The sequence below is a fragment of the Passer domesticus genome, chromosome 10 (genome assembly GCF_036417665.1).
Source record: "Passer domesticus isolate bPasDom1 chromosome 10, bPasDom1.hap1, whole genome shotgun sequence".
NCBI lineage: Eukaryota > Metazoa > Chordata > Aves > Passeriformes > Passeridae > Passer > Passer domesticus.
In genome coordinates this window covers 40,284,866-40,294,272 of record NC_087483.1, presented here as the reverse complement: position 1 = coordinate 40,294,272, position 9,407 = coordinate 40,284,866, and the positions used below count along the sequence as shown (strand labels likewise).

At 39.9% G+C, this 9,407-nt stretch overlaps 1 long non-coding RNA gene across 1 annotated transcript; it reads left to right on the top strand.

The window, feature by feature from the left end:
* Positions 1–1,626: 1,626 nt before the first annotated feature.
* On the top strand, positions 1,627–7,705 carry LOC135309246 (uncharacterized). Its single transcript, XR_010369553.1, has 3 exons — positions 1,627–1,652; positions 5,860–5,917; positions 7,545–7,705. It is a non-coding gene; the product is annotated as an uncharacterized LOC135309246 (long non-coding RNA).
* The last annotated feature ends 1,702 nt before the right edge of the window (positions 7,706–9,407 follow it).

Genomic DNA, 9,407 nt, shown 5'->3' with positions numbered 1-9,407 from the left:
ATCCAAATTTCTAAGTTATAGTGAGTCATCAAAACCATTCCCAATGATTTTATTAGATGCTCCAGACAAGAATCCGAGCAGCCTCATATAAGAAACCTGGAAGGGTTAAAGTAGGGAACTTAATAATTCACTTTAACTTAATAATTCACTTAAACATTTCCAGTTAAGTCACATATTGAAGTTTTTCCACACCTGAAAACATAGGATCTTTCTGAAAATTACTTAGTAAAGAATTAGTGTGGCATCCCCATTGACTAGGTATTCCAACCAGATGGAAAACTCTTACATGCTCAGCCTTTACTAGATTTCCTTTCTTTCTTTCTTTCTTTTTTTTTTTCCTAATTGTAATAAAGCCAAGGCACAAAATTGGAGAAAACAATGTAATAAATAAAAAAAATGGGAGAATCATACTTTCTTATTATTTTCTCAGGAAGATTTGGGTTTAACTCTTGGGAGGAGACTCAGCTCAAATGACATTTTCACACAACCAGTACATCCTCTCCTATCTGCACTGAGCTGGGTTCAAAATAGCTGAATAGCAATAACTACCAGGCCAGTTGTGGATCTGACATTCAGAATTAAGCAGATGGCGAGCACAAAAATACAGTCTGGGTTAAACACTGACCACATTTGCCAGAAGCACAGACAGAGGAACCCCAGCCACATCCAGATCACAGGCAGAGCACATCCAGATCTACCAAAACAGTGAGAGCAGAATTCAGTATAAATTATTCTGTGCTAATAGTACACGGACATCTGACAGTATTTTTCTTTTCATGCCCTGCATTTTTTTTTTCCCTTCAAAAGGATGGAATTTCACTCTGTACCGGACGGTTTGGCCAAGAGCTTTTTCCCAAATGGATGCAATCCCCTTTCTGATGTGAGTGCCTAACACCAGTCTCCTGCCACTCCATCCAGCCACGCTGCCCCCGCGGCGCTGCTGGGTAGGAGGTGATATTTAAAGCCATGCCAATGGAACACAACAGGGGATAGGCAGAGCACAGGCAACAGAAGGAGGATTTTGCAAGAGCTCGCTGGGTCACGATAAACTCCTTCTCTGGCCACATCCAGTGTCCAGCCCGTATGTCTGAAGATCTTTGCTGGAAAGCCTTTGTTATTTATTTGGAAATTCACTGTGGCTGTGGTTTAACTCTGTGTTTTGGAGCTGTTCTTTAATTGATATTGGGCACTTCATCCTCCATAAAAAACAGTAAAAGGAAGACAGCGAGGCAGGTGATCAATACCAGTGGGTGACCTGGTCTCTATAAGAATGTTACTTATACATCAAAAATATCTGCTGGAGAAGAGAAAGCAAGTGCACAAGATCTGTATTTATGAGGTTAAGAGAATCCTACCTTTGGCTAAGCATCAGTAAAAGCCTTGCAGAGAAATTTCTTTGTTTCTGGCACAAATAAATATTTATTATTGCACTGGGGGAAAAAAGGACTCTCACAAAGCCTAACTATTTTAATAAAAAATTTAATATGTTTATTTCTTCCAGACAGGAGATAAAAAGCTGTCAGAGAAATAATGGTTTAAATTACAGTGAGATGTTTCCTTGCCTAATCTTTCTCTTTCTTCTTTCCCAAAAATCTACGTGGCATGCTCAGAAATTTTATTTTTAGTGAGAAATGTCAAGGAAACACTTTATGGTAAGTGGCTGCTCTCTATTAATTCTTTTGTTATTAAATGTGGGAACATTAATTACCATTAATCATTTTGGCTCTAGTATAGATTTCCCACAATAAATTCTTTAAACACACATACAAACCCTATAATCTAATCAAGTAATTTTCTTCTACCTACTTGGAAGGGAGAAAACAGCAAGACTGTTATTGTTACTTCTATTTTTTTTAATTCTGAGGAGGCGGAGGAGAAACTGTCAATGGGACCTCTATAGGAACAGAGAAAAAACCCAATAACTATTCCTACAGACAGTGTATGTGTTTCTCAATAATAACCATGCCTTAGAAGAGGCAAAGTGCCTTAATAAAATGTAAAGAAATTCAGAAAGGAAGAGATTTATGCAGTTCTAAGTCATCAAGGAAATATATTTCTCTGCAAAAGCAAAGACAATAATGAAACTTTGTTTTTCCATGAGAAAATAAGAAGTAAATACCTGAATTAATTCTGCAGCAATTAGCAAGGTGCTTCCTAATGTAGCTGTGATACAGCCCACATTTCCAGTGCTGACAATAAATTTCACATTTAGTGATATAAAAATAAGTTTATTGAGATAAAGAAGAAATGTAAAGTTACAAGCACAGGTTGCTGTTGTCAAAGTAGTCACGGGAGCTTGTGCTCTGTTGTTTTTCACAGGGTAACACTGGGCTGCTGAACTCTTTTTAAACCTGCCATCACCAGATTCCCAGATTTTCATACTGGCAGGTGCATTTTTTAAACCACAGTGGGTAATTCTGCACAATAACATTGTCATTACTCCTCGAAAACCCTAATTTGAATAAACATGATGAATGAATACACTGCATTTCTCAGAACAAACAAGCTGCAACCTCCATCTTAAGCATGGAAGCCACAGTGTGACTGATTAAGTATGGATGCTGCTTGCCAAATCTCACTTTCAGTTTTAAACTTGTAATTGTTCTCAGAATGAAGTTTCCATAATGAACTGTTAAAACCTTTTACTTCAAATATTGATTTACAGCTGGAGGCCTTGCATTAAAACATGTCTTAGCCACTTTGGGCCTTTACCACCAGCCAAGGTCTGTGCAGGCAGAGGAGAATAACTCTGTGAGGATTCCCTTCACTGGGATGTGATCCACACTTTGCACTCCAAAGTCCACAGTCATTCATCCAAAATCCAGCAGCTAAATAATACAGCCACATCCCTGCAGCTCCTCAAGTCCTCTCACCTCATGTTAAACTCCTCAGTCCATCCTTGCACAAGTTTTACAAATGGGTTTTAATCTCTCCACTCATGCCTTTCCCCACCCCAGACAGCTCCCAGTGTTTCTGCCTCTAAGCTTCAGCTTTTCTGGAGTATCTGATCTCCTCCACAAGTTTCCTTTTGTTCCCTAGGATTCTGGTGTCCTTTCAGGCTTCTTTCAAGGCATTCTAGACACTCAACATTTAATATAAAACTCTGCCTTCTAAGAAAAGATAGCCAAACATTAACTTCTCTCTTCTTCATTTTTTCTTCCAGAAACTCCCTGAACTGACATAACACTTCACAGCTGGGCCAATTCCTATATCATATCCTATTTCCTTTCCTAAATCTGTTGCCTTTACAGACTGCAAACCACTTCTTCTAGCAGGCAGCTCAAAAGTATTTTCAAGTACCTTGCAGCTGCTGAGCTGCTCCAGGGGGTCTAGACCATCTATGTGAGATGATGCATGGATGTTCCCACTCTTTCCTTAATAAAACCCTCTAGAGGGGAAATAATGAGAGTCATAACAGGTTATATAAATTCCTTACTGATGGAAATAAATTCAAAAAGAATGGTTTCCAGAGATGGACAGAATCTTTGTGGGGAACATCAGCAGAGGTGCAATCCTTCTGGACATTGGAGCAGCCTGCCCAGGGCAGTGGTGGAGTCCCCATCCCTGGAGGGATCTAAAAGCTGTGTGGATGTGGCCCCTGGGGACATGGGTTGGCGGTGGCCTTGGCAGTGCTGGGGAATGGTTGGAATCCATGACCTTAGAGGGCTTTTCCAACCTTAATATAACAATGAATCCCCCGATTTGCCAAAGCATTGCTGGGAAAACCTGACTTCCCATCTGCTCCGCAGAGAAATCACACCAAGACCCCTCCAGGAACGTGCCAGAGCGTGGATCTAAAAAGGCAGGAATGTGAAAACCCTCCTTTTCACCCCTTCCATCCACCAGCAGAGCTGAGGGTAACCTACTTTCCCCCAGGAGTGCCTGTGCTTGCGAGGAGCGCAGGCACAATGGCAGGGAGCTCACACACATTGTTTGATAACGTTTTAGCACCCAAGTACCCGGCATCCCACGGCTTTCCCCCCTCCCAGGATGTCATGGAGTTATTGACATTGACAGAACCAGGTTAACAAAGACTAAAGGAACACTACAAATTCCTGCCCCTAGCAGGAGGGATTGAATAATTGCTTTTTTCCCCCTTTCTGCTGCATTTTTTTTTATTGTTTTCCTGGTATAAAAGTTCTCAAGCTCTGGACAACAGGTTGCCATACAGGTTGTTTCCCACCATGCTGAAAATGTGCTTTGCATTTTGCACCCTGATAGCCTGGACCCCCTCTCAAAATGACTCAGTAAAGAGGTAAATTCTGAGGTATCATTTTCTTCAGCTGTATAAACACCAGCATTTTTAGAAAATATAATCTGGGATCACATATTACATGTGTGTTGTAAGAAAAAAGAATTTTAAAAATCCAAATTTTTGAAAAGAAACACAGAGTTTTTTTAATTTATCAATTTATCACAATTTATGCCCAGATAGTGAAAACTCCTCTTGTTTCAATATTAGACAGACATATCCAGAACACAAAAAAATAAAAGACCTGTAATATTTACCAGTACTTAATTTTTAGTAAATTTAGTCATCTTATTCAAATTTTTTTCATTAGGTTTTCATCACTTTCTGAGAAAAAAAAAAGAAAATAAATTTAAAAATTAAAAAAAAAAGTGAAAAATCCAAACATTTCCAGTTTCTGCTGGAGAACAGAAAAAATGCCTGTGACTTAAAGAATATGTCACAAGTTATAAGCATAAATAGCACAGTTTTATATCTTCGGGAATAACTTCAAATACACAGAACAGCCCCCTGGTTTTAATCTTATTTTTTCCCTTAATAATTGACCTACATATACAACCAAACCCTTGGTACATTATAGTGGCATAATTTAAATTTCTTTTACGTGTACTGTAGAGTTGTCACTGAGGTCTCTAACCAATAATTATGGAAGACTGAGGGCTGGAGTGATGCTTTGGTTGCCGCAGTATTTAGGGGGGAAAAAAAGAAGGGGAAAGCAGTAAAAAAAAACAAAAACCAAACCCTCTAGAAATGAACAACCTGGTGGAGGTTTCAATCCATTAGCAGCATTGAGCTTGCCAGTTCTGTACTGCAGCATTTGACAAGGCTCTGAGCCAGAGATTAAGGCACGTCTCCTGAGGAAGGAAAAGAACAGGAGCTTCCACACTTCATTAAGGATATGTTTTATTTGCAAACTGCCAGCCCACAGAGTGGCACTGACTTTTGGGTCATGGAAAAGGTTGCAGTTGTGCACTTGAGCCGTGCCAAGCTGAGTTGGATAATGCTCCTAAAAAAGCAAATCAAAGAAAAATGATAAGGAAAATAGGGAAATCCACTAGTACAAACCACCTAAAATAGGACTTGAAATGTAACTTGTGCTCCAGTCAGGATTTTCCTCCTCAAAAATCCTGCTAAAGCAGGACAAGAGCCCAAAACAACAGGGAGCAGTTAACTACAAAATGCATATTCAGGCTGTGTGTTTTTCTTATAATTTAAATATACATTCTCAGATTTATTTCACAGTGATTGCTATAAAAAATGTTAATATCCCTATAGAATCGAGTCTTATCTCTATTTGATGTTTTGCCAAAGACTGCACTAACATTCCACCACTGTACACATTTTTTTTCCTAAGCTATTGTTGTTTTTTCCTGGCTTGTTTTTCAAAATCCAAATAGAAATATGTAGTTTATATGGTTTAGACATAAATCATAAATCACTCATCATAAAGGGCCAATTCTTGGAGTCTTTATTTGTTGTTTGCACTGCCAATATCCCAATCATTTTCACAAGGAGCAGCATTTGAATAAAGACATGGTTGCCAGTAAAGGTGAATTTTCTCTATTCCAGGAAAAAATGCTTTAACAATAATATTCTGGGTTTGGTTCCAGATCCTCTGCAGTGACATCAACAGAATAGTTTGAAATGAAAGGTGCTCAATGGCTAAAGGTAAGAAAAAAGAGTGCCCATGGGACCATCACTGGGAAGCTTGCCTAAGAAGACATAAATTATATTTCTGGAATGTCCATGACCTATTTCCTTGGATTTGAAAAGCTCCAGTACTGATCACCAACAAAGCTGTGATTTGCTCTGCCTGTGCACCCACCTGGTCCAGTTGCAAACACCACTGCAGCCATTGCAAAACTGGCAGAGGTGAAGGTGCAGCTCTACCAAGATCAAAGTTTATGACTCTGTATCATCTTCAGTGCCTAAAAAAACCAAAGTAGTTACTTTTATTTTTAATTCATAGCTGAAAGAACATTTATAGACAGAAAATGCTTCTGCTCTGTGTTCTTCAATACTCAAAAAAATATGAATTTGATAATCTATTGCTGCACAGAACAGCAGTAATTTTTAAAGTACTTCAAGCTCAATCACTGTAGTAGAATGTCTCTTTTTCTTTTTTTTTTTTTTTTTTTTTTCCTTTCCTTAAATGCATGCAGATCTCAGGGTATTTTCACTTAACATGTCCACACATGCATTTACCAGCCACAGCTGACTGGTGGTTCTCCCCTGTTGAGCTTCCTGATTTTCCCTATTTCACCACCTTTGATGACATTTTCAGCTAGAACTGGTACTTTCTGTGTAGCCCAGAATGACAAGATGTCATGGGAGCCATAACTGGCAGCAAAAGTGGCACTCTGGCTCAGCCCAGGCAAAGGCTCTGGGAAGCATCTTTAATGAGATCAGTGGAATATTTGCTTTGCCTCTCCTCTCTGTTAAAGACATGCAGAGCAGGGAAAGTCAACAGCTACAAAGATATTGGTCTTTTTTGGTCTTCTCCATTCAGGATAACCAAATGTGTGACCTTGGAAGGAGCAGTTAAACTGTTTGTAAGGCTGAAGTAGATAAAACCATCAGCCAAAATAAAATGTTCACCCAGAACAGAATCATGGCATCTCCTCAATCTTATGAGTTGAGAGAGAATCAGTGACTGGGAAAAATATCAAAAGCTTACAAGAGAGAACTTTTGAACTGTTGGCCAATTTTGCTTTGGTCCTATAAATTTTCTTCACTTGCCATGTTCCGCCTTCATGAAAAAAAAAAAGAAGAAACAACTAACAACAAAAACACCAAACCTATAACCATCAGTTAGCTCTGTGGTGAGGTGTTTGTCTGCCAACCTGAGGTCAGAAGCAGAGCTAGGATCCCAAAAATGAGGCTTTGTATTATAGCATTGTATTTTTGATGCGGTATTTGAGAGTCAATTACTGTTTCCATTATAAACCCTGTTTTCCAAGGGTTTATACCTCAACCGTTTTCATTTTCATCATGCTGAACTTGGCATATGAGCATTACGGGTTCACAATTTTTAAATAGACCAAATGAGGTTGTCCCATTTTTAGATACAGAGTAGTCAGAAACTGTTTGTCAGTTGGTTTTGATTTTTATTCTTTGAATTTCACAAACTGAACTGTAGTTTCACTTTTAGAACTGCATTACTTCAGAGAATTAGTCTCTGTGGCTGTGGCTGATACCTCTCAGCACTTCTAAGAAAAATTTAATTGCATTTTTTTGTAAATAAAAAAGCCTGTTGACAAAATTCTCCCTTTAAGAGCTGATTTTCTTTGTGTAGTTTCAGATGCCAAGGCTCCCAAGCCATATGTCCCTGCAGAGGCTGGTGCACATCAAGCCACTTTTACAGCTGAGAGGTGGACTTTAGCCCAGTAACTTACCTCATTTTGGAAAACTGGGGGCAATGCATCAATTCAGAGGTCAACATCTCCAGTCATAATCTTTCCGGTGACTTCAGAAAGCTTTGGACCTGAGAGACCTGGAGGAATTGTCTCACTGTTTCCCCCACCAATGACTCAAGGTTGACTGTGCAACATGGGGCAGAGGGAGGGCTGTCTCCTGGGCCAGGTGAAGCCCAGAACAGAGTGTACCCTTGATGGAGACCAAAATCCAGATGGCCACTGGCTGCTGAGCCCTCCATCTGGGGCTGCGTGTCACTCAGTAATTGCACACAGCAGATGCTAATTGCTTAAAAGCTCCTTCAGCTTAGAAAACTCACTTTGCCAAGGCCACGACGAATATTTTTCTTTGACTTCAATTTCCATGCATTCCTTCCACCTGAATTTCCTGCATTTTTTCTATTAATTGAAGATAGCTGGAATCATGGGGCAATGACACAAAAGTTTCACAATTTGGCTGTAGAACTGTTGGACTGACTCATATTCAGTTCATCCCTGTGAACGCCTGTTTCTGGAGAAAAGGTTTGTTTCGTCTGAAGCACAAAGAACTCCAAGTTCATTCTTACTAGAAAGGTTTCTGGTATTTTTCCCCAACAGAGCTGCTCTGTAGTCTAAAATCAGAGCAGAGTCTGCTCTCTATGAGCCAGATCTCTACTTTAAGGTGACCAATAAAACCTTTAACTTCTAAAACACAATTCCATGTAATTTTTTTTTTTTTACAAATCATTCTTAGAGTACACCGGTAAGATCTGCAAGTCGGATCATACTAATATGCTTCATTGGGAAAATGAATCACAGTGAAGTTGTGACTCACCCAGAGCCACACAGAGGATCAGGGTCAGAGACAGGAGGAGAACAAACATTCCAATTCCCACTGCCGTGGGTTGCTTTCCCAACACAGAAACTGAGCAGAAAGCAATTAGATTCCAGTCCTAACTTTGCTGTTGGCAATCAATTTCAATAAGTTCTAGGACAAACCACTACTCCTCACTCATTCTGGAGGCAGTTACACGATTTGGTCACCTCTCCTTACATCCCCCATTGCAGCAAGGTGAGGCACCAAGCCAGCAGGCAACACCAAGATCCATCACTGCTGCAGTTTACATCATACTGTCAGGTGGATCCAATTTTTCCCACATGTGACTGACAGGATGAATTTCAGGGGTGGAATGCAGAGTTTTGGGCTGCCATCTTCCCTTTCACCGTCTGTGTGGGATCACCACGGGCTGTATGTGCAGAGAGTGCTTGCCCAGATCATGTTTTTGTGAACACTGACAAGAACAACTTTCTTGAAAGCTATCAAAGGCATCCTCATTATCCTTTATGGGCTGTGTAGAAAATGTCTCCACTATTAGACATTTAACTGGAGTGCAGCAGAATGATTTTGCTGGCCCCCTCCAGTTCTTCGGGTAAAAGCTCTGTTCATAATCAGTTTCTGCTTTTTTTAATGACCCTCAAGAGGTCCCTTCTGGTACACTTCAGTTCCCTTTCTAGTGTCCCATTGATTTTACAGACTTTAGGAACTTGCTCTTAACCTTCTGCTTTTTCCCTGGATCACTGCTGAATGATTAGGCACTACACAGCCCTTTGTTACCCAGAACACTGAGAGTGATATCTGGAGAATTAAAACACCAGTTACAATAACATTTGCTGAGAAAAGAGACTGTTCTTCTCTCAGGGCTATTGACCCCATTTATGTGCATGATTTTCTAAGAGGACAAGAATGACTTCAGACTCAGGGAAAA